Source organism: Pinus tabuliformis, chromosome 9 (genome assembly GCF_031772625.1).
Source record: "Pinus tabuliformis cultivar Carrire ecotype Pingquan chromosome 9, CPIR1, whole genome shotgun sequence".
NCBI lineage: Eukaryota > Viridiplantae > Streptophyta > Pinopsida > Pinales > Pinaceae > Pinus > Pinus tabuliformis.
The window spans coordinates 213,423,767-213,429,442 of NC_142307.1; positions in this window are offsets into that span (position 1 = coordinate 213,423,767).

A 5,676-nucleotide genomic window follows, 5' to 3' on the forward strand; every position below is an offset into this window, starting at 1 on the left:
TAAGACAGCTTTCATTGCATAAACATAGTCTCGCCCAAGGAGTAAATTGAAATCCAAGGGACCTCGAACTACCATAAGATCAATACAGACAGTTTTACCTTCCAAGATAATGGAAAAATTAGGAAGGATCCCTAAAGGTTCACTAATGGTTCTATTAAAAGCTTTCAGATTCTGCGTAATAGGTGCAAGTTGAGGGGAACCCAAAGCTTTCCAAACAGTTGAGGATAAAATACTAACAGAAGCACCTTCATCTACCTGAGTACGATGTATGTCCCTACCACCAGCCTTGAAAATGATTTGGAAAGGGATGGAGGAAGGAAGACGAGGTTCTGTCAGTCTATTCCAATCAAAGGAAAATACCTCAGTACTTGGAGGGGGTTCTGTAGAAACAGGTAAAATGCCCCCCGGCATAGAAGAATCTGATGTAACAAGAAGAACATGAGCGGTATGAAGTTCACTCTCTAAAGGGAAAGTGGGATCGACCGAGTGTGAAATCGAATCGACCACTTGATCAACTAATGGATCATCAACCTGAGTGACATGAGTTTCACTCTCCAATGGAAGAGTGTGATCGACTGTACTTGAACTTAGATCAAACACTCCGTCAGTTGACGGTAGGTTGGGAGAAAGTTTACGGTAACCAGTTGGAAATTCTTACTGTGGAACAGTAAGGTTTTCCAACAATTTTGAGGCTTCATCCATGTGAGGGCAAATGTGAGTTTGATGACTCCCTTTGCATAACTTACAAGGAAACCTAACTTTACCCTTTTTCCCAAGAACCTGACTATCACTGGTTCATGGATCAATGGAAAGTTGATGAGAGTTTTCTGACCATACTTCCAGGACCTTTGGAATACCAGGACAATTGACAAGGAAGTGGTCACCCTTACAAAGCCTGCAAGGGTATTTGGGTTTACGATGCATGTTGGAGTTTTCCTCAACACAACGAACACTTACAGTCGTGGTTGGTTGGTTGACTTCTTTATTATCTTGCTTTGTCTTCTTCTTTTTCTTCTTCCTTTTCTTCTTCTTCTTAGACACCTGGTTACTAGCATCAAGGCGTTTACCAAGCGAAGAGGAAGAAATGGAGGAGGAAAAATTAGGCGAAGAAGGTAAAGGATCAATAGAAGGTTGGTGATGTTGAGATGGTGAACTCTATTGAGGTGAAGCATTCGGTTGAGGTGGAACAATTGGAGTATTTGGGGCCAACGAAGTTGAAAATAACCATATCAGTAAACCTATTGTAAATCCAGGTAATGACAAAGTAGCCATGTAAGGAGGACCAACATTTCCAAAGTAAGGAAAAGTACTAGGATTCTCGTTAGGAGGGGTTCCTAGGTTGATAAATTCCGGAACATTTGCCATTATATCCAACTTCAGTGAATTTTATTAACAATTTAAAACTAAAATTAACAATTCACAATTCACACTTAACAATTAAAATTCACAATTCATACCTATGGTCTCTAAAAGTAAAAACAAACAAATTAACACGCGCTATCAAATCTAGGAGTCAAACCACACACAAACAGTAACCTTCCGGACCGAAAACACTAGTTGGTGATGAAATCCAACATTGCAGAATTCAATACAGAAGTGGTGGGTGGAACAGTTACCCCGGCAACCTGCTTAATGAATAGACTGGCACAAGTTCCTCCACTTTAACCGTCTCGAGTGAAGTGAACCCCCTAGAAAATCCAAGTGAGTCTAGTCGACGTCTACTCCAGGTACAGTGGGATCTTCCCTCCACCGTCACCTTGGGTAGAACCCTAAAGATAATGGTCACTAAGGTCACCAACCACAACAAATATACCTGGGGGAACAATCTACGATCCGATAGCACGCAAGGGCAGAGTAACAAGCTCAATCCCCTTATCGGCTCCTTGACAATAATCCAAGGTTTACCGACAAGTGACCCCAGGTTCCTCGACAATGGTCAATCTGAGGTTTACCGTTTGTAGTACGTGCATATCTGGCGTCATTCCCAATGAAGGAGGATTGATCCCCTCACTCGTTTGGACACGATCTCGTGCTTCTCCTTTAAGAGGAGCTTTCCCAGAGCATAAATGTAGCAATTGGATTTATCCTACCACAAGATGAGCTACTTGTTTGTTTTACTGTCTTGGATTGTTAACTAGATCCTAATCCAAGACACTAGCCTAAGCTAGTTGGTGTATCAGAGCCCTAGAAATGTAAAAATTACTAGATGAATATTAATTAAGCGCTGTGTTATTAAGGTTGTTATTACTCAAATGGGTAAATGGATACGAAACCAATGGTGTTATGACCCGACTCAACTGAATGCAATCGAATATGATAATGTAATCTTTTCAATTCGATGAATCCTAACTAAAGTAAGGAGAGAGTTTCCATTCACTTCCAACAATGCAAAAAATTGATCACTAAGAGAAAATATAATGAATTCTGTAATGCACTAATTTCATCAAGACAAACTAATGCAAATCAATTCCAAACCTTTTTTTATTTTTTTTTTTTTTGTGTAAATTCAAATCAAAGAAAGCTGATCTAAATCTACAATTGATTTTTCAGAATGTAAACTATGCAATTGTAATCTATGCACAATTCACTTGAAAAGCATGCAAATGTAATCTATGCACATTTTTCATTCATATTCCGAAAAGGAGAATTCTAATTATGCAAATGTGATCTATGTAAGAGAATTCTCAAACACAAGATGATTATAATGTAATCTAAGAACCAATCAAGTGCAAGTCGAGAAAATTGGGTGAGAGTTCCAAAGATCAAAAATAAAAACACTCAAAGGCGATTAACACTCATACACAATTTAGCCCCCCCCTCGGCGAATGAGGGGGAAATTTTTTTGCAAAAACAAAAGCAAAAAGATGAAAAATTGTGAAAAGACTGAGACAAACCTCCAAGTAATGACCAAAGGAAATCAAATTAAGAATTTCTCAAAAAAGAGACTCAAAACACCCAATTGATGAAAGCTTAAAGTAGGAATGCAAATGAAACAAGCTTAGATGAAGACTTCTGATAGGTAACCAGTGGATCTGGGCTGTAAAAAACAAATTATAAACAAAATCTAAGAGGCAAAAAGGAAAAAATTGGAATTTTCTCAATTTTTGACAGGGTACGCAGGCGACCTGTTCAGACAGGCGCGGCCCCGCTTTGTGCACAAAGCTGCAGTGCGTACAGGTACGCACTGTGCTTAACGCAGAGGGTGCGTACTGCTAGCAAAACCAAGAAAAACTAAAATCTAACTTAACCCTAAGATATTCCACCCAAATTCACAGTCAATCAGTCAAAAATTAGAAAACAAATTCGAGTTTCTCACATCAAAGTATGATTCAAAAGAGAAGTCAATCAAATCCATGGATATCCCCAGCGGAGTCGCGAGTTTTTCATGCGGAAAGAGTCAATTTTGCAGACAAAACCGACCTCCCTAGAAGCTAAGGCTTTCTAGTGACAAACAAGACAATTTAATCCTATCTTTCTCTAAACATGCATTAAAAGACAAGCAATCAGGTGTTTTGAAACATACCTTTAGTCCAACGCTTGGTTGTTGTAGTCCAGCCCCGTAGATCCAGATGAGCTCCTCCTTCTCTTCGAAACCTGCGTTCACTAACAAGCAAACAATTAAATAATATCTAAATAGCTCATAAAACAATACATGTTCATCATACAGACCAAGGAATATATGAAACAAACTATATGAAATAACTCGTTGAGAAAAATGGACTGAATTGTATTAAAGTGGAAACAAAGAAACCATTACAACCAGGCCTTGGTGTTGTGCAGGTCCCTCCTAGGGTCCAGCAAGAGTTCTCCTTTACTTTGATAAGCTCACCCACTTCCAAATGAAGCTAAGAAAGGATGGGTATCTCTCCTCTCAAGCTCTATAAGGGAGTCCTAATTCCAGCAGCATCTACCCTTAGGAATGTTCAGCTTTCAACCTCTCCTCCCTCTGGCCCAAGACCTGTATTTATAGTGCTTGGGAGGAAGTTAATCAGGTCCACCATGAATGGGATAAGCCCCTCTTTCAATGGGATAGCTCCCCTCTTCATGGGATAAGTTCCTCTTTTATTGGGGTGCATGAACCAACTGGAGGCGCTCCATCCTCGTCAAACAAACTTCTAGAAGGCTCTAGAATCAACCACAAGTAACTTTTTTGGAGTAAAACTTGCGCCTTTTGATCTTTACAGGAGTACGCACCCATGGATTTACATACAGAGCGTACAAGTACGCAGGTCTTGTGAACTTGGGGTGCGTACCCGCAGGTAAAGATAAGAGAAACTGCGTAACCAGAGTTTTATTGATTTTGAGGACTTTTCTCTCTTTCTTGGAGTTTGACATGAGGAGCAGAGGTATAAGACTTGGCAAGGAGGATAGTATGACAGTTGATGGAGCCATACGGACTGCAAATAGTCATGGTGACAAATTTTAGTGTAACACGGAGTAGAACTATCGTGGCACATGCCAAGTTGATCTGTCAGTTCAGTCATCATGATATTTCGCAAGTGACTTCCATGATCAGTAATAATGGCTTGAGGAACACCAAATATAGCAATTATATGATTGAATACGAAAGTTGAAGCAGTCTTTCCGTCTGCCGAAAATGTAGGTATTGCCTCATCCCACTTAGTAAAATAATCTACCGCTAGGATAATATATGCATGGCCCATGGCCAAGTGAGAGTTACATGTAATAAAGTCAATACCCCACTTTACAAAAGGACCGATAGCAATTATAGGGTGAAGATCAGTTTCGGTTGAACAGGAATCAGAAATCGACTATATAGCCTGATATGAAATTTCAAAGGGACTCAAAGGCATCGCACCACCAAATGAATCCACCTTAGAATCGAAAGGTACGATCCAAGGATCATCAAAAGTAACAGTATTAGATGAAATCATATGAATATTTGCAATAGAAGGAGATACGCTAGGAAGAGGGAAGGAAAAAGTTCCTAGTAAACCAAAATCTTTAATCAAATCTATGCCAACATCCTTGTAAGGGATAGTCGTTTTACTGATGTGCTAAATACTATCTGTAGAGGCTGGGTCGAATGAGAAATAAGTCACCTAGTCTATCGTAATGATCTTTCCATTATGAGGAAACTTCATAAGTCGAAAAATCGATGAAACAATAGTAGTCATAGCATAAGACCAACTGCGACCCAGGAGAAGGTTGTAATCTAGAGGGTATCAACCACTTCCGCATCTAAATTTCTGGTTTTGCCTTCGACCCCTATTGGTAAATCCTACAATATACCAAAAGGATGCAACCCTCGGCCATCAAAAGCCTTTAGAATTATCAAAGACTCATTGAGTGTGGGAGAACCAAGCGATATCCAACACTGGATCGACATAATACATGTAGAAGCCCCTTCATCAATCAAAATCCAAAAGTAAGGCCTTTTTTTGACTAAAACTGGATTTTGGAAAGCCATTTGATGAGGTAGGTACGGTGTACTATTCTCTAAATCAAATATTATTAGGTTCGAATCCTGAATATCGACAACTCCTATAACAGACAATAGTATTTACACTGTGTTGGGAACAATTGCAGCACTTCCAAAGCCAACATTGTTGAAGGGGAAATAGCTAAGTCTTCAACAATGTTGTAATTCTGAGCAGCTCTCGTATGTTGATAAAAAGCTGATTTACAAAGTACACCTTTAGCAGGCAGTTTGAT